Genomic DNA, 20,982 nt, shown 5'->3' on the forward strand with positions numbered 1-20,982 from the left:
ACTGGATATTGATGGATGGCAATCCTTAAATGTGGTCTTTGTCTGAAACAAATTGAAATTTCTAGAATGGGAGAGTCAGCGCTGAAAATTCACATGAAAATTAAGTTTTGTTTTATCATTGCAATTTGTTTTTATACGGTTTTGCTTAGCTTAATTTCTGTGTTTGTTTCAATTAAGCCATAAATTAATTTTTTATCACCTTCTGCGGAGTTTATTCTCTTTTGCACATACTATATGTATGGGATATTGGGATTATGAGTTTATTTCTGCAGAGGGTCTGTTATCGATTTCGCGGGAAATCTGTTGGCTTCATTTCGATTTTAGGTCGCCAAGGGCAAATTCGGTAACGCTAGCCGAGAAAAAGTGAAGTTCGGAAATACGTTTTGAAGCTTCAATAGACAAATTAAGTATTTGGTTTAAACCTATGTTGTTGATAGTAATGCATAATTTTTGCTAATGGCGATACAATTATTAGTTGAAAATAACTAACTAATTAAAAATTTTTTAATATTTTTAAAGCTGAAAACAACCAATTGAAACTAATTTTCCTGAATTAACTAGACGCAAAATTAACTTTCAGGAATTACTAAAGTTATTGGGTAGAAGGGTAACTGAAAATATACATTCCGTATTATATATATATATATATATATTTATACAGTACAAAGTCCGAGGTCTGGACTCGTCGGGAGTTTGGCGATCCCAGATTTGAGATTTTTCCGGATATTAGATCATTTTAAATCTACTAAGATTGCATGTAGAAATTATAAAATTGAAAATATGAAATCGTGATTTATGAAATAATGAAGCATTTATGATTTAAAGGGTATCAAAATTTACAAAAGAAAAGAGCTTAATATTTATATGTTTACTTTATTAAACATTTCTTTCAATGTGAGTTGTTGGATTTGTTTTCTCTGCTAATACTTTAGACTAATACTATAGACATATAATTTCTTGTTCAGTTATTAAGTTCCATTGTTCAAGTCCTGTAATTGCTGTGTCGAGAATTCTGAATAACTTGTCAATCAAAATTTTTTTCGTTCAGTAACCTCTCTGTTACTTTCTTCACTATCAGTAGCTGTATTTTCTGGATTTAGAACCATACTATATATTTTGCCCTCCGTTAATTGATTGATGATTGGGCATTGTCATCGCAATGAAAAACTTCTGTTTAACTTCGCTAAATTCTGCTGCCTGGTGCGGCCATGCCAGATCTGGCGCTGGTTCTGGCTTTATGTGAATAACAAATTAGTTATTCTTAATTCAAATAGCACTAAATATAATCGTTTGTCCTATGAGTATCAATAAGAAAATCTATTTTTAGCATAAGGAAAGAAATTTCTGCTAAATCTCCCCTTGTCAAGATTTTAGGGCATTAAACTTAAATCTGTAATCGGATAATACTCTGTTATTTGGCATCGCTGCTTGATTCATCACTCAAGTTGTCATCCGTTGATAAACATGCGGTGATGAAAGCAAAATACAATAAATAATGATTCGCGATTTCGGCATCAAGGATATAAAATATTAGTTGGTGTAAAATTAACAAATGTTTCGGTATGAGATTATGTTAAGCAGATACGCAGCTATAGAGTCAAGTTACTAATCACACAAATTTATGCTAAAATAATTATTTCTTCAATAATGAGATATTTTATTTAGCGCCAAACTGAGATTAAGAATCGGGATTTTCGACATGTTTTTTTATGATGAGGGAAAAAATCTAATGCGCGTGCGTAAAGCATACCCCTTCCCTTCAAAAAAGCCCTAAAAAATTGGTTGGTGGTGGCTTTGAGGTCCGGATTTTAGATCATTCCAGATATTGGATGTCCGGATATCGGACTTTGTACTGTATATAATATATATACATCTTTCAAAATATAACTTAACAGTATGGATTCACTCTTTTAAAATGATTCTACTTTAATGAAACTTAGGAGGTAATATAATCAATTAATCAATATTGTTTAGGAAATAAATTATATATAATATATATATATAGTAAAAAATGTATATTTTCACTATTCAAGTATTCACTGTGACAAGTATTCTTATCTTGTCACATGAACAGGCCTCTGTGGAAAGGGGCTTCTCTGTAAATAAAGCAATTGAAATTGAAAATTTAAGTGACTCATCATATATTTTTCAACATGCAGTATTTGATTACATAAAATTTTCTGGAGGTGTTCTTAATATCTAAATTAATAAAGAAATGAGATCAGCAGCAGCTTCTGCAAGAAGTGGAGTTTGTTATTTAGAAGTTCAGTATTTAGAAGAACAAAAATCTTTAACTAAATCTGAAAATTCAAAGAGGAAAAAAAATATTATTGAGGAAGAAATTGATTATATGAAGCAGAAGAAAAAATTTCTTCAAAGGGACATTAAAGATATTTATGAAGAAGTAGATGCTTTAGCAGATGAAGCTGAGACCAGCAGGAACATTGATTTGTTTATCAAAGCAAATGAACTTAGAAGAATAGTTAAAGAAAAGGAAATAGACATAAATAAATTAGATGTTAAAATAGCTGAAAAGATTTCAGATTTAAAAAAAAGCACAAATGTTTTGTATCTTTTATTTTAGCTTATTATTCTAGTATCTTTCAAAAACCCAAAGAAATAAATTGTATGTTTACAAATCAGTTATTTTAATCTGCAAAATATTCTTACATTGTGATTATAATAGTAGTTGACTGTGTTTAAATAAATATCAAATAATAATCATGTAAATCTCTAAAATAGTGACTATTATTAGTGTAAAATACACTTATACATGTTTTTCAAGAAATTATGTCCCTAATTTAATGTTATCTACTTCGTAACTTGTAGGGAGTTAGTTTAATTTTCAAAATTGTTTTATGGTAAGTATTAAATTGAATTTAATAATAGTGCATAATACACACTTCTGTTAGTTTCTGTGAAAGTTACAGTTAGTTTCTGTTAGTTCTGTGAAGTGAAATTACAAGCATGAAGTCGGTTGTATGGATAATTGCTTTATTCTATTCATTTTTTTGTTTGCTGATAGGTCCTTAATTTGTTCTTTGATGGTCCTTAAAAGTCCTTAAAACTCCTTAATTTTCATGTAAGGAAATGTGTACGAACCCTGGAATTTTGAGTGTCACCGAATCTTCGGCATCGGAAGCATTCTAGGTGAATAAGTCTGTGCTGGTAGCTAGATGAATATACATTTAAACTAATATGGGAACATTAGGTATATCTGAAAAGTAAAAAAATATGTATTATAAATTATTCTGTGTGAATTAAATGTTCTTAATTTTTTATATCAGGAATTTTTATTTAACTGAATCAGATTCAAAAGTAAAAAAAAAAAAAAAAAAAAAGAACTGCATCTGTTGCTATTAAATATCTTAGCTTGTTCATCAGTAACAGAGATTAATTTTAAAACATAAATATCTTATATTTTTCCGAATGAGCATACACAACACGTTAAGGTGAAGCAACACAAAATTGCGTTTCAAGACTATTGGTCCATTTGGGCTAATAAACTCATCTCTAATTTCTAAAGTTTTTCAAATTATTGATGCTAATAACTTTTTTTCTTGATCCATTGAATATTTATGTAAGAAAATAGTATATAATAATGTTATAATTTATATTGTAGTTTTCGTAATAGCTGAGCAGTATTCTTTATAAATTCTTCTTTTTAAACAAATAATAACCTATATTCTGTTACTTAGGTCTTCTAAAGGATTGTGCACGCTCCCCCGGGCATCATTATGCCCACTGGCATCCTTTAAGCAGCCGGAAGCGAGGATCCGAGGGAGGGTGATTCGCACCCTGGACCCCTCGGAATACCCCGTGGCACAGATATGCTCCCTGTCGAGGCATTTCCCAGGTAAAATTAATACTTTTATATAATTTTATTATATAATTTTTTCTACATATTGTTGCATGCATACAGGTTCATAATAATATAGAGTTCGTACGGTCCTTAAGAGTCCTTAAAAGTCCTTAATTTTGCCCAAACTCGGCAGAAGGTCCTTAATTTTAATCATCTGAAATTTCTGTCTGGTTTTTACGACTGACATTTTGAGTGTAAACTAGCATTTTGGAAGAATATTTTTGGCAATTCGCTGACATATATGATTATCTTTTGAATGGGTTCATGGGTTATAATTTGTTTCTATTTCTAATATAAATAATAGGATACTCGAGTTTCTAAGCAAGAAATGAAACATAATCATTTCGAAATTCGTTTAATAAAGAGCTGTTAAACGTTGTTAATTTCGCTTTTGGGGATGTGAATTCTTTTATTAAACGGTTCTAAATTTGGCGACTTATCAACATTTTGGCGATTTTGAGATCAGTTTCTATAGAAAATTTTTAATTCCGAGATCTGAGAAATTTTCGATGTTTTTTTTAGAACATTGTAACATTGATAAATATTAATGTATTGTAATTAATTATTTTTAAGAAATAACATTAAAGTAAAGCATTTTTATTTTTCGCTGCCATATTATAAATTCCATTTTGGCCATTTATACAATATCTTGAATCTGAAAAAATAAACGGTACTATTCGGTTTTGAGGGCCGTAAAAAAATTGCAGCGAAAATGTACGCGCAAAAGCACCAAATCTAGCAAACGCGCCCATTTAACAGCGCGCCAAATCTAGCGTATGCGCTGATTTCAGATTGCGTAAGTTTATATAGTTCTATATTTCTTAACACGCCATTGAAATACTAGATTAATTTTTAAATCCTTTTTTGATTTTAAATCCTTTTTTTGATATACTATGGATTAACAATTTGGGAATTGACCATGACGAAAACTCGGCAATAGAATTTTGGGTAAAATGCAGAATCACTGCACTGCTTGACGCGTTTTTAAGAATTGCACATATTCGGTATCCATGTACACATCGACCCATTTTCACTTTAAAAAAAAATCCTAGAATTGCACAAAAATGGCACTGCGCACACCCTTGACTTTATCTGTGTACACATCGACCTATTTTCAGTAAAAGAAAATTGACAAAAATTCAATTGTTTTTACCTTGTAAAAAGCGGCAAACAAATAAGTGAGCGATTCTGCACTTTACTAAGAATATTTTCAAAGAAAATGCATCATTCATTATAGAAAATTACGTTTGAACAACCAACGAGATGAAATTATGCTTTAGCGATAAGTCGGTAGCGAAATAGCGATGCAGGCATCCATTCAGTTATGTTTAGCAATTTTTATATAAATTATAAGAATGATCTGAAATAGTTATATACTCTTATGCTTCCATTCAGTCATGTTTAGCCTTTTTCATATAAATTATAATAATAAAAAGGTATTATATGAAATTAACCTTTATCTAAATTAAAATATCAATCTTAAATAGTTATTTACTATTATACTTCCTTTCTTGCCGCAATTATTAGGGTTGTTGCAATTATTTTTGGCAGCATTGGCATCAACAATACTTTGGCGATTTTTTACGGCCCTCGAAACCGAATACAGTCAAAAGTCGTTAATTTGGACACCCGTAATCCGGAATGATCTATAATCCGGACCTCAAAGCTAAAATCTTTCTGCGCATGCGCCGCATTGACGCATGCGCATATGCATTTTAGTCATGCGCGCAAGACATTTATGACTGCGCAAGTGCAGAATACGTTTTCGCGTGCGCATTTAATGTATAACGGACGGTATAAGCTAAAATGATCTAATTATCTATTTCAGTTAATGTTGATAATTGCGTTGTTCCTTAATCTTCGAATTGGATCCGGCTTATTATTTTTTGCAGACTGTAAGAGCAATTTTCTAAAAGTAAGCTTGAACTTTCGATTATGCCAAATAGAATTTCCGATGCTGGAGCTCCCAAAGGATCTAGAAAACGAAAGTATGTTTCGATGTCCATCAAACAAAAAATGGATAAAAGCATATCCTTTGTTTATCTAACCGTTCCGAAATCTGTATATCAATTTCACGAAATCTGTATATCAATTTCACGCTGCTCTGCGCGGGGGGGGGACGTCGCAACGCGCAATGAACTGGAAGTTGATCTGTCAACACTATCGTTATCTTCAGGGCAGATGTTTTTATTTTATTCGGCTTATAATTCCTTACTAAATGTAGTATTTAATTTCGATGTACTCCGTCTTTGATATGATTTAAATCAAATTCCACGTCATTATAAATATCACGAATACAAATCAAATAGTTTTCTGGTTGCAATTTTCTAATTTCGGCTATGTGTAAGGTATGCTTTACGCATCCGCGCGTTGAAAGAAATGTTTAATAAAGTAAACAAATAAATATTAGGCTTCTTTTTTGGTAAATTTTGATACCCTTTAGATCATAATTGCTCATTATTTTATAAATTATGGTTTCATATTTTTAATTTTAAAATTTCTGCATGCCATCTTACCAGATTTAAACTGATGATCTATAATCCGGAAAAATCGATAATCCGGAATAGCCGAAGTCCCGACGAGTCCGGATTAAAGACTTTTGACTGTAGTACCAAATAAACAAGGTATAATGTTATAAAGCACAGTTTACAAAACATTTCTTAGCAAAAGCAAAATAGCTATGTAATTAATTAAAAATATTTTCTTTTTAATTTTTTTATGGTAAGAGTTATCCCATTTTATTGTCACATATGCATCAGTTTTCTCTGAAATTAATTTTACATTTTCCCCCTCTGATTTTTTTTTCTGAAAATATTTCTGGAATGTTGCTGTTATAGAATTCGTAGGAGTAATTTTTCTTTAGGATTTTAGACATAGCAGCTTGGAAGGTTTAGAAGAAAGCAAGATTTATAGGCCCACGATTCTAGAAGATTTGAGAAATATGTGACAAAATTTGAAATGTCTCCATGGTATCAACACATAATGGATGCATTTTACAGAAAGTTTTCAATTAATTTCTTACTTTTTGGAGAACATCTGGAAGAACAATGAAAACATAATATTTGAATGTTTTACTTCTGATACTAGAATCTTTTTTTTTTTAACATGTTTATCTTCCCTTTATTTTCTCTACTTTTCACTAGACTCAAGCATGGAAAATATTAAAAGTGCTTCTAATCTTAGCACATGTGCAGGGATTATAAAAACGGATTTTTTTATAAAGAAATTGAAAACTTACAATTTAAAAGATTCATCTAATATGTCCTAATGCATCATACATATAGCTGGCATTAGGCATTTTCCCACCTGATGCAATCTCTGTGGATCCTAAATTCTGCTGCCTAGTGTCTTTCTAAATTCTGCTTCCAATGCCTCCTCTAAATTCTAAAAGTTCTGCCATGTCTAGATTTTGTTGTTTGGTGTGCCACTAAATTCTAAAAATTCTGCAACATCGGCTCTGTAATCGGCCTTTACCGTATATATTTTATATTTCTTCTAAATGTTCATATTACTAAAGAAATAAAACTAGCCACTTTTTCTATACATTCTAAATGCATTTAGTGTTTTTTAGAATAACAGAAATCCTTAATTAAATCCCAAATTCTAAAATGAAAAGGAAACATGTTGAAGAAAGAAACGGTATACATAAAGAAAATTATTCTTTAAAGATATGTGCAGTTATTATTATTATTTAAATTACCCAATTGTTTATGATCTCAGCTTTTACTATATTTTCCTGTTTCTGTTTCCTTATATGATAGAGTTACTGAACCAGATTAAATTAAATTGTATAGTCTTTGACCACTACTCCACATTATTAGTTTGAATTTGACTGTTCTTGTTTAATTATGTCATTATGAGCTGTACTTGATTTTGTTAGCATCAGAACGTGCCTTTATGTTCCAAGTTCTTTTTAAATAAGCCTCTTATTTAAACCGTTGTCTGATATTGTAGTTGCTTTCAGACAAAGCGATAATATGCTTCACGTCTGCCGGAGGTTTTGGACTATTTAACTTTTAGCAGATAAAGTAAACCCTCGTAGGTACATTATGGAGAGGTTGACAAGTTAGGAGGTAAAGCATGCAGAAACTAGCAAGGGCAGTGGTTTGCATATTAAGACAAATCTCTAATTGTTAGAAAAGATGCTTAAAGAGAAGGAAATCGATATAATCTAGCCAAAATATTTGGGAAGGCTTTAAATTAAAACGATGGATAAATATTTTGTTGAGTGTTTTTGTTACAAAACATAGATGTTTTGTAGCTTTTAATGTGTAATAATCCTAATATCGTTTAAGAATCAATGCTATAAATTATGTGTATTTTAAACTATGAAATTTTATTAAATTTTGATTTTAGTAGGGCTTTTTTAATAAATTTTGTTCAAAAATAAAATTTAATAGTAGTCATGTAAATCCATAATGACTAAGGATATCAAACTACCTAATTTAATTATTTATAACTAACTGCTTATCCTTAAAAATTATCTCTACATATTATTGCCTTTCATTAATACTCACTGTGGTCACAAGATAAAATACAAAAATGTAAAAATTCAAGTAAAGCATATTCTAATGCATCTACTGAGACTTAAAATAATACAAAACAACATATCACATCTGGTGCTTTAATGGTTTATTGGAACCTTAAAGTATATTAACTGGGTTACAACCCCTGGAACTGTACATGAAGCTACGACACTAACTGCATCAAACAGAGCCTGACTAACTTTCAACACTTGCCAACCTCGCCTTCATCAGGCTTTTAATGTTTGTTCTAATCAGCAGGTCTCTCTCTAGACAAGCAGCAGCAGTGTCAACATTTAGTCTTTTGTTATGAATCATGCTGATTATGATCTTACTTCTTATTTTAAACTATGGAGTTTGACATAAAATTCTACCTGCTTATTTACTAAATCTCTAGACTGACCAAGTATGTAACATAATGGGACATTAAAAAAAATCAACATAAAGCTTATTGTTAGTAAACGTAAATGTCACTTCTTTCAAATATGTCCAATAAGTGTAAAATATTTAATGCTACTTGATCAGCTGCTTAAAGTTTATCTTATTTTCAAACTTATTAATAATTATGTTAATTCATGTTTAGTAATAATGCACACTACTTAGGGATCTATTTTATTTTTAGGATGTTATTACAAATGTGAAATGCAGGCATCGATAATATTTTTAATTGAATTTATTCAGTTTGCATTTGCTCATGGGTCCTTAATTTTTTTCATTAATGGTCCTTAAAAGTACTTAATTTTCGTGTGCAGAAATGTGTACGAACTCTGTAATAGATTGAGAGTTCACCAACGGCCGAGCGTTAAAAGTCACTGAATACTGGTAGTTCGGTCTGAGGTTCGAATCCCGCGAATGGGCTGGCTGCATGGGCGCTTTACTGGTTTTCCCCATGTGTAACGTGTATACGAGCCAGTTTCCCTTAGAAAGTCCTCCACGGAGGCATACCTTCCCTTGGGCAGATAGCCTTAGTGTGCTTTGCCGTAGTTAAGTAAACAAAAACCAAAACAAACCATAATAGATTGAATGAATAAGTCCGATAAAAGGTTAATAAAATTTATTCTTATCAAATGAAATGTAATAGATTGCTGAAATTTTCTTCAGAGATATTCGTACAAGTGTTCACAGTATCACGCAGTAATAATCAGTGGTTATACTCAGGGCTGTGGAGTCGGTAGGGAAAATGACTGACTCTGACTCCTGGAATTTTAATGACTCTCATTCCCTCATATATATATGTAAACATCTAACATGGGTTACAGCTTATTTTTTTAATATAAAAGAAGTAATAGATGCTACAGGAAAAAAATTGATGGCATAGCAAATTATATATATTAATTAGCATTTATTATGAAATGGAAAAACTGGCATTAGTTATTTCTAAGAAAATGTACAACTTCGGCAAGATTTTCTTTGTTAGAGGGCCATAGATCAGATTTGATAAACTTCAGAGCTGAGAACTTTCCAGACTAACTTGAGTAGGAGGAAGAGCTATTACTGTTAGGCCTACTTCTTTTAACTATTCAGAATAGATTTTTATAAGTTCTAAAAGAGGTGTCTTGCAAGTATTTCTGTATTTCTTCAAAGGCCATGTAGAAATCTTGTTTGTATTTTTTCATTTTTCTATTTTATTTAAGCTCTTGTTTTTTTATTTTCATTCGCTTTGCTTAGCCTTTTAAGTATTATCCAAAAATATTTCTCAAAATCTAATTTATCAATGGAAAGGATGATAGAGACTCAATTGCTACTTTTGCAGTTTGACTGTCCTGATTCAAATTCTCCAATTGTTCTGAGAATGATTTCATTCTTAATGAAAGTTCATAGATGACTTTCTTTGCCTTTTAACTTCCTAAGAATGGCATCAATTTTAGGAGTTGTTGCTGCTATTGCTGCTTACCTAAATTTACCAGTGAGATTTGTAATTAAATGGACCAGTTTAATCATTAAATTCAAATATCACATCCATCCTCCTCCCTTATATTTATTTATTAATAGTTCAATAAAATAGAAAATAACCATTTATTAATATATACAGTCCATAAATAAAAATAACTCAGCTTGTCATTAATTTTTTTCAATTCATTTTATTTCAAATTCAAACTGTCCAACGAAAACTGGAGTTGTAGTAGACCTGATTCTAGTGACAACAGTTCCGACTCCTTTTACCCCAAAATCTGCCCGACTCCATGACTCCACATCCTTGGTTATACAGTCAAAAGTCATTAATCCGGACTCGTCGGGATTTCGGTGATTCCGGATTATTGATTTTTCCGGATTATAGATCATCAGTTTAAATCTGGTAAGATGGCATGCAGAAATTATAAAATTAAAAATATGAAACCATAATTTATGAAATAAAGAACAATTATGATCTAATGGGTATCAAAATTTACAAAAAAAAAGCTTAATATTTATTTGTTTACTTTACTTTCTTCGCTATCGGAAGCGAATTATAATGATGAGAAATTTGATTTAAATCATATCAAAGACGGAGTTCATCGAGATGAAATACTACATTTAGTAAGGAATTATAAGCCAAATAAAATAAAAACATCTGCCCTGAAGATAAGGATAGTGCTGACAGATCGACATCCAATTCATTGCGCGCCGCCACGGGGGAACGCCACGGCAGAGCAGTGTGAAATTGATAAACAGATTTCGGAATGGTTAGATAAACAAAGGATATGCCTTTATCCATTCTTTGCAGCAATTCCACTTTTTGTTTAATGGACTTCGAAACACACTTTCGCTTTGTAGATCCTTTACATATTAGTAAATATATATCGAAAAATCTTTTTGACATAATCGAAAGTTCAAGCTTACTTTTATAAAATTGCTGTAACAGTCTGCAAAAAATAATAAGCCGGATCCAATTCGAAGATTAAGGAACAACGCAATCTGCAACATTAACTGAATTAGATAATTTTAGCTTAGCTTATACCGTCCGTTATACATTAAACGCGCATGCGTAAACGCATTTTGGGCATGCGCACACGCATATTCACAGCTGTAAAGGTCTTACGCGCATGAGTCAACACGACACATGCACAGAAAGTTTGTAGCTTTGAGGTCCGGATTATGGGTGTCTGAATTAATGAGTTTTGACTGTATGTACTTAACTATTAAAAATGTTACAATACAATGCAATGCAAAAAGAAACTTAATCCAATCTCACGCTGAACAGCTAACTAAACAGTTGAACTGAGATGTTCTGTCTCTGGCATTTTTTAGCATTTTAATTGGTTACGAGAAGTTTCAATTAATTTCTTTGCTTCTTGAGATTTCTAGAAACCATTAAGAGGAATTACAGTTGCAGCTAGCAAAGTAGTCAATTACATTTATTCAAATTAAACATAAATTACTGAGATAAACGTTTACTCAATGTTGAATGCACATGGTCCTGTATTTTTACTTTTCTGGCAATAGCTTTCTCACATGTTGCATTTATCACGTGCTGCATTGCATAGGAAAGTAAAACAATTATAATTCTACTAACATTAGCTATCTAAATACAAAATTTGTAACACTGCCCCCTTCCCAAGGACTGCACGTCCCAGGCAGTACAATCCCTGAACAGGAAGCCATGCTTATAACTAAAGCATCGGTGCACTAATACGCATTACAATACAGTAACAAACAACATAAACAATAAATGCAATAAGTAATGTAAAACAAATCAAATACTAAATCAATAAATGAGTGCAAAAATTTACAAATTTCGAAACAAAAAAAAAAGAACCATGGTCTTGTACTATTTACATTATATACACCATGTACTATGGCTATAGCAAGGTGCTAACCTGTCGCAATGAACAACTTTAGGCTTAGAGATCGATAACCTTACAGATCTGAACCATGACGTTGTTCAGCCTGTTTAGGACTGCGTAAGGTCCATCCCAAGGTGACTAGCTTAGGACTGAGTTCTTTCCGTTGAATCGGGATTCCACAACCACACCATGTCTCCTTCATTGAATGGATGTCCTGTAGCTCTGGTGTCGCATCGGTCTTCATCTTCTTTGTCACCAAGTTGACTTGTTCTTGACTAGTGCCCAAAATTGTGCATCACTTCAAACTGTGCCTTAAGATCTTGGATGTACTCCTCGGGTGATTGAAGGCACATCCTGAGGGTGACCAAACAAGACATTGCAAGGCAGATGAAGGTCATAACCAAAGAGCATCTGAGATGCGGAATAGCTGATAAGCTCTTGGACAGTAATGTAGGAAGCTTTGTTCTATCCAGAAATATGATGAATGTGAACTTCCTAGGTGGCTGTCTACGGGCTTGAAATGACTAATCCAACTTACGATTAACTCGAACGTTTAATGGATTTTAGAAGCTTAAAATCACAGAGACTATTCAATATTAAATCACAGTTTTTATCAGGGCTTGACTCATAATTAATATGTAACAATTTACACACAGAAATAAAATCATATGGAGTAAGAGTTTTAAGTAATTTTTGTTTTGTTTCTTCAATATTAAAATCAGATGGAAAACCACAAGAGTTACGCAATCTCACTCTATTTTTTCAATTACCTAAAGTTCCAATCACAATTTGATGTAAGAGTTTAATGGATTTTGTAGGCCCAGTTCTTAAAGAATTAGAAATTCTAGGTATCGAATTTAAAGTTGCCATCTTGATTCAAAATACAGTATAACACTATTCTTAGAAGTAACAATGTGAAAATAATCGAAAAAAATTACTTCTTTTCTTTTGTAATATTCGTCATAATTCTTCCTATGATTCTTCCTTGGCTCATCCCAGCTGAGCCCCCATTATTGTAGGAAGCTTTGTTCTATCCAGAAATATGATGAACGTGAACTTAATTCCTAGGTGGCTGTCTAGGGGCTTGAGATGACTAATCCGACTTATGATTAACTCGAATATTTAATGGAAACATAAATAAGCTGCTACAAACTACAAGGTGATTACATATGTGGCAGGAAATAGATGAATGTTATTTACAGGTGAATAGCGAATAACATCCTTTTTATATACACGTCTTTAAATACCGTCATTGTTGTCCCTCTCTTACCAACATCCAAATAATTGCGCAGTTCACTCTGTCTTAGCACTCGGGATCCAAAAGTCCTTTCTCCTATGGCTTGGCTTTACATCCACTAGATGACGCATTCCCATAGTAATGCGATAAGTAAAAACAGATAATTTATTGTCCCAGTCCTGTTGGTTTTTTGAAACCACCAAACCAGAGGTTATTAAGCATGGTTCAATTAAATTTCTCTATCGTGCCGTCTGACTGGGGATGTAAAGGTGTAGTTTGAATTTTGCCAATACTAAGTAGCTTGCAGAGTTCTTTAATTACGGCCGAAGCAAAATTTCTTTCTTGATTGAAATGTAATTGAAGAGGCACTCCGAACCTGGAAATCCAGTATTGTATCATTACCTCTGCTACTGCGACAGTCTCTTGATCAGGAATAGGGTATGCTTCAGTCCACTTAATGAAGTAATCAATGGCAACGAGGATGTCTTTGTTGGTATCAGAAGTTTGTGGCAGAGGTCCCGAAATGCCAAAGGTGATATATTCAAGGATGTACTTGTATCTCAACAACTACATTGTAACAGTGCAGCTTGCCTCGACTATGTTTCTTCTGTTCTGATTCACTCAGATGTCACAAGATTGGAATCACATTTGCATGTGATCCTTTGCATTACTTCAGCAGAAGTGCTCATGAACTCTCTTCAAGGTCTTCATTATTCCGAAGTGACCTCCTGTAGGACTGTTATTCAGTTCTTTAAGGACATTCACTGATCTTGGTGTATCAGCTGCCATGGGAAAGCCTTTCCATCATCTGATTTGTATTTCTGGTACAAGACACTGTTTTGACTATGGAATGAGTCTCAATATTGTTTTGTTCTAGGACTGTAGATCGCAGTTTTCTTTCAGGTAGATTTTGTGTTTGAAGACTCCATTTAAGTCAATTATGGGTTTAATTTTGCCATTTTCTAGGTGGATTTTCCTGACTTTATGTCACTTTATGGGTCTCAATTAGCCAATGCTGATGTTGTAATTTTTCTTGTGACCGAATAAAGCAGGATGATTTCTTCTGATGATGGATAGTTATGTCCTCAAAGGCTGAATGCAATTTGTTATTTTTAAAGAGAAAGGAAAAATTGTATTTCCTTAGAAACTCCAGTCTGAGTATAATGTGATAGTAGGCAGCACATGATGTTTACATTTAACTTCCCATCTATGTGTATTTTATCACCAGATGCCACATAATAGGAAAGCTTCTAAATGAGGATCAGGATGTATCCAAAAATACAGAATGGTGTCCAAATGAGTTCATTTTTAAATTATTGAACTAAATATTTCCGAATGATGGTAACATTTGCTCCTGTATCTATCACCATTTTGGAAGGAACTCCATTGATATGGCCCATGATAAAAAGTCCATTTTTGCCGCCACTCACTGCAGAAATCTGAAGTGCTCTAAAATGTGGCTTCTCATCATCTGGCAACCTCCACCCTGGGAGATGGCCACCTCCCGTCTTTGGGTGTTCTGATCAGTGCTGAAACGTGGAGTATAATATCGACTCGGAGCTTTTGTGATGGAAAGTGACATGAACAGTTCGATTAACTCTTTAGCCGCAGACCTCTTTGGTATTGAAAGCCTTTCATAGGTATGGCCATGGAGGACTGCCACTCCAACTCCAAAGCAGATATGATAGATCTGTTTGCGTGCTCCGCTGAGTTCTTCAGGGGAATGGTGCATTCATTTCCTCTCGTGTCCTGGCTTTTACAAATTGCATGAAACAAACCATTCCTTCGCACTGTTAGGTCTGTGGGCAGGGATGAGTCACAGGCTGTAGGCTGAGATATGGTTACTGCCACTAGCTAATCTTCGTCCTTGACCAGTTTCAGGCATATGGCATTGTTGGAGAGTTCTCTCATGATGGAACAGAGTGTTACCCTTCTGAAACCATATATAAACCATGCATACAGTGTTCGCTTCTTCCTCCTCATCATCTCATGCCTAGGTTAAATCAAAGACTTCCTCAACATATTTGTGAGCCATACTGTTACGCCTTGCAGAAAAGTAATAAAGATTGAAACGATGATTTTTTTTATTTGCATTTTATGCAGTAAATTCTCTCGATTCCCACAAAGGCTGACCTTCTGGACCTGATACCATGGACTAGTGAGTTTTGAACTGCTACCAAAAGTATGAACTAAGATTCCATGCATTTGAAATAAACCAGGGGGTTGTCGTAAGACAGCAGCTTCCAGCCCATTATTCCAAGGTGCATGTTATCACTTGCAGATTTAAGTTGCTTGCAGCTCGAGCTTGAAACATGAATCGTAATTAAAAGATTCATGCAACAGAAATCAAATTTCCGGAATAAAGAAATTTAATTATACCCCAAAAAATAAAATAATGGTCAATGTATATTAAAACTTAACATTCCTTATTAACTCATTACAGTTTCATGTTTGCTGCATCTGATTCTTTACTCTATCATAGAAGAGGTGTATTTTTATGCCTTAGCATCCCAGCGATTTCGTAATGATGCTGGCACCTCTGTGCAAGTTGACAACTGTTAAGATAAGGATCTTCACCTGGACATCTCAAAATCCTGGTGAAGATTGCATTCTTCATAGTTTAAATTGACCTTCGTAAGGCCACTGGAACCTAGTGCAACCAACTTCCAATAAGGTGGATGCAGTTTCTTTGCAAATTGGCCGTGGGCACGAGCTCCTCTGCCCCTGAGCTTACAGCAAGTATTGCCAATCCATTTGTTGCCTCAGTCCTTTTTAGAAGAAAGATTTTTTTCATTGAACATTTTGCACAATAATCATAATACAAACAATTGCATGTAAATGACTAAGATAATTAGATTTATAGGAACAGAAGCTTAAAAAAAAGTTATTAGATTTATGCTTTTATTATTTTTGTGTTGTTATTTTTAATTTTATAAACATAAAGAAATTTCCCAAAACGCAGATTCTTACTGCACATAAAGTTCGATATTGCTTAATGTGATGGCTGTGGTTTAATCTACTGATGCAACTTTTTCAAATATTTGATTTTTCTAAATTTTATCGTTCTAAAATATTCAACATGTTTTCTATAGTAAATGAGAGGCTTAAGTCTTCCATTGTATATTGCAGTTATTGTATAGAGATGAATACATTTAAATATAATTGATCTGTAACATATATTAACACTAGAATGGCAGGAAAATCTTACCTACTGGAACGGTGGTAAGGGGTCATTTTGACCCTTTGATGAAAGTACTAAAATAACAATGGTAAAACAATTTTAAATGTCATACATTGGCACAAATACGTCCTTTATATGTATTTCATAATTTATATTTAATATCACAAGGTAATTTATTGACTTTTTAAAATACTGTAAATGTATTGAGTATATGGCGATCAATTGGATCATATTACAATTACTCAAATAACTCAGTAATTTGATATAAGAATTGATTTCAAATAAATGATTTCACAAGTTAAAACTAAGGTTTTCTAAAATAAAACACAATTTATATAATAATATTTTTTATGTACTTACTCAGAGGATGATTCACTCTGTAAATGCAGAAATGAGAAATGTTCTCTGATGTTTCAGTTATATCATTATAAATGCAGCTGAATGGAATATTAAATCATTTCATTTCAATTTTATTTAATATTTAAAATATTAGAGATTACACATACGTATTAAAAATTAATGCAGTTGATACAAAAATAATTTTTAACAATTTTTCCAGTGCATTTTCCACACACAACTTTGGAACAAGATGCACAATATTCTTGAGATTTGTTTCCATTGCATGTCTGTACTTGACACTTTTTTCTCTTTATATCTATTTTCTTTTTATGTGTTTCTTCTGAAGACTCAAGAAGCATCTTTGGGAGTTTTGAAGCCATATGTACCACTCTTAACTTTACTCCTAATTTCAGTAGAAAATTTCTCCATTTAATGGTGTTTCCTGTTACACTTTTATAAATTATCCAGGTGTTCAAAGCTGCATGATCCAAAATATTGAAATGTTATGTACAGGCCATCGTCTAAAAGCCAAATTAACTGAATATTTTCGGTATATCTGATCATGAATATCCACACAATACTTGGTTGCGTTGTGAAATGCTATTGAATCGGGCAACTTCTTGAGACTGTCTTCAGTTTTTACAGTAGAATGTAATGAGTTCAGTAGAAAAACGCTTTTGTTTCTTTTGCCTTCATAGATGATAAATGTGATATTATCATGTTACACTATTGTCGATGAATAAAGATTACTACACATATTTTCAAAGATATAGGAATTTCTCTTCTATTCTTTTTCATTGTGCAGACCATAGTTGTATTTTTTTATTTTAGCATTTCTGCTAATTTAATGCTAGTGAAATAATTATCCGTGGTAATATTCCTCCCTTTGTTTAGATGTGACATTAATTTTATGACAACATTTTCAGACAAACGTAATTGAGGATTTGCTGTTTAATTTTTTCCTAGATAAGGAAATCCATTCAAGAGGTATTTAGTATTAACATCGACAGGTAACCAAAATTTTATTCCAAATTTGTATGGTTTATTAGGCATATTTTGTGTAAATCTACACCTAGCTATAGATGGGAATAATTGTTCATCAACTGTAATATTTGTCCTGCTCGGTAGCACGTTTTGCAGTTTTCAATAAATTTGTTCCACATGTCTGATGCAAAAGCAAATTTATCAGTCTGTAATCGAGCAGATCTTGTTGTCTTTTCATCGAACCTTAAAAATCAGTTTATTTCTTTGAATCTACCTCTTGATATAGTTTCTTTGCAAAATGGCATTCCCCACGCTTCGGACCCTAAGGAATATAAATCTAAGCCCTTTGCTCCTATTACTCCTCGAACATACAATATAGTTACAAAAGCATCTTACTCAGCCGGAGATAACTTCCAATCTTTATTTCCAAGTTGCCGATGAGCTTCGGATTCTGTACATTTCTTCCTATGCAGCAAGATATCATCATCAATAAAAAGCTTGAAATTTGTCCTCAGAAACACGACTCTTTGCAAAAGATGTTAGTCTTGCTATTTCTTTTAGAACATTATATGTAGAAACACGGCCAAAGACTGTATTTTGGGAATTATATCATTCCATATAGTGCTATCAGGAGCTGTAAAAACAGTTTTGCAAATACCGTGATCCGTTTTTGCTTGTTTATTTCTGCTGAGTTCTTCTTCGTTTACTTCACTGTCCTCGGCTTCACTAATAGTTTGTGTCTGGAATTCATCTTCAGTTTCTACAGAAAAATTATCAATTTCACCTCTGTCAGACTCATTTTCAGATAGCTCCTGCAACAATTTTTTAATTTCTTCATCCTTAAGACCTCTTTTCCGCTTATTAAAAATATTTTGTAAAAGTTGAAAAAGTAGAAAAATATCAGACTATCAGAAAACGATAGGGAATATATTTTAGCATATGATTCTCACAGCGTAAAGGAAAGGGGAAAGGTGATAATGAACTTGACAGAATTCATATGTACTGAAATACTGATTTGGGATTACCAAGAAAACATCTGTCCTAACTGTTATCATCTGCAGTAAGTAAAATACATCTATAAAATAAACTATTTCTGGGGAAAAAAAAAGTAAGCATGAAAAAGACTGCATCTACCTTCCTTGCAGTATTTTCTTAACAAATAGATAATTGCAAATAAAGGAACAACAACTTATGTAGACATTAGAAAGTAGTGAGACCACCCAGGTTTTTATCCCTCTGGGAGATAGTATGAATGCAATTGAAAAATCCTTATCAGTGAATGTTTTTCACAGGTTATTTGACAATGCCTCCAGCAGAAAGAGGGATAAAAGTAAAGGGGTCAAAATGACTCCTGTCCGCCGTTCTAGGAATACGTGCCATTATTTCAAAAACTAACAAACCTAGAATGCTGAAATTTGTTTTACAAATATTTGTTATCTATTTAGGAAAAGTAAAAAAATTCCAAATGATTTCTTCCAATAAAGCAAACGTAATCAATGGTCAAAAGTGTTCAGGGGTCAAAATGACCCCTACCTCCGTTCTAGTGTTAAATAATGTTTGTATATTTTTCCTCTTATTTTATGATTTCTTTCTTACTAAACAATATAGCTTTATATCAAGAAACAGTTAGGAATTTTATCAATAATTTTCGGTATTTAGTAGGACCTTAATTATGCTGGTGTGTTGCCAATGCGATGCATATTTGTCTATCGGCTTCCTTTGACCTTTAACTTTCCTCAAGGCTTAATTTCTAAAATTAGAAGTACCGGAGCCCTATGGAAGACTGTCAGGAAAAAACAAAATCAAGTAAATAAATAAAATGGGTAGAAAGTAATTAATAATTAATTACTAAAATTGAATAATTAATGATTAGAGTAAATAAATATTAATATTAAAATTTAATAAAATATAAAGACATAAAACATAATAAGTTATTAAATAAATGGTGAATAATTAAATATTAAAATAAAGTACTGGACCTTGACTTATTTGGGGGCTTCGGCTGGAATTACAATTTTGCACAAAAAATAAGAATTAGCTGTACTGGTCTCCAGTTTAATTTAAGCTCTGAATATAATGTACTACTGCAAAGGTTAATAGAAATGAAGACCATCTTGTTCCAGCACACTAATAAAAAGTGTTAAAAAGGTTAAAGCGTCACCAATGAAAGTATAGAGAATGTTATAACCAGCAATAGAATATGGAGAAAATTTTAATGGATGACCTGTAGGTATTAAAAAAAAGAGAAGTGTCCAACATTTTCTGACTATGATTTCCTCTGAATATAATTCTAGCTGTCAAGCAGAATATGACAGGAGAACAAACTTTCACTGAATCCGAAGGTTAGTTGGGAAAAAAAAAAAAAAAGTAACAAGTGAAAATTTTCATCATTTCATTACATGATTCCAAAAGTCTGCATGTGCTCTTTTCTGCAGGAAGACACTAGCGTAGGAACGAAAAATTTACCTGCTCTCATAAATTAATTGTACTTTCTGGAGAATAACCCCTTAACATGTAGATGGGGGGCTTCTCTTTCCTTAAAAATCTCGACCTCCATCCAAGAGCTCATTTCCCAAGAAAAGAGAATTATGCATTCAGAAGTTAGAATCGATTTTTAATATAATTTTATTTCTGTAAGTTTTCAAGATCTAATTTCTACTGAAATTGCTGTTCCGTTACATTAAAGAAGTGCCAAAGCCTTCTTATTTAGAGCTCCGGTGCGCTTTGGCTAGAATTAGGATTTATTCCCAAAACTAAGAAGCACCGGAGCCAGCTGACTTTCCTTCCATTGACTGCCTTTAAAATTTCATCAAGCCCTGGCTTTTAGTTTGAGAATCATGTAAAATTATGCTGGGGCTTATTTTTGAGAAATATTTTGGGTGAATAAAGCATTATCTGAGTGTACACTAATAAAGCATTATTAGTGTACACTCAGATTTTACATTATGCCCAAAGAGGCTTTTTTTTTAATGTGGTTACCTTTATTTATTAAATATCATGTTCTTTGCACTTAAACCATAAATTTGAGTTCAACAGCAATATCCCAAAATAATTTTAAAATGAGCATATCTTTAGAATTACCGATATGCAGT

General features: G+C 32.6%; 1 protein-coding gene across 1 annotated transcript in view; it reads left to right on the forward strand.

Annotated features, from left to right (window-relative positions):
* The first annotated feature begins 3,454 nt into the window (after nt 1–3,454).
* LOC118192935 (uncharacterized) overlaps nt 3,455–20,982 on the forward strand; it is an 88,661-nt gene continuing 71,133 nt past the window's right edge. The window contains exon 1 of the mRNA XM_085821457.1: nt 3,455–3,856. The gene's annotated coding sequence lies outside the window, so the exon portion shown is untranslated. The remainder of the gene's footprint in view (nt 3,857–20,982) is intronic.

Source organism: Stegodyphus dumicola, chromosome 7, assembly GCF_044657685.1.
Source record: "Stegodyphus dumicola isolate Sdum_Otavi_A_Nest chromosome 7, ASM4465768v1".
Taxonomy (NCBI): domain Eukaryota; kingdom Metazoa; phylum Arthropoda; class Arachnida; order Araneae; family Eresidae; genus Stegodyphus; species Stegodyphus dumicola.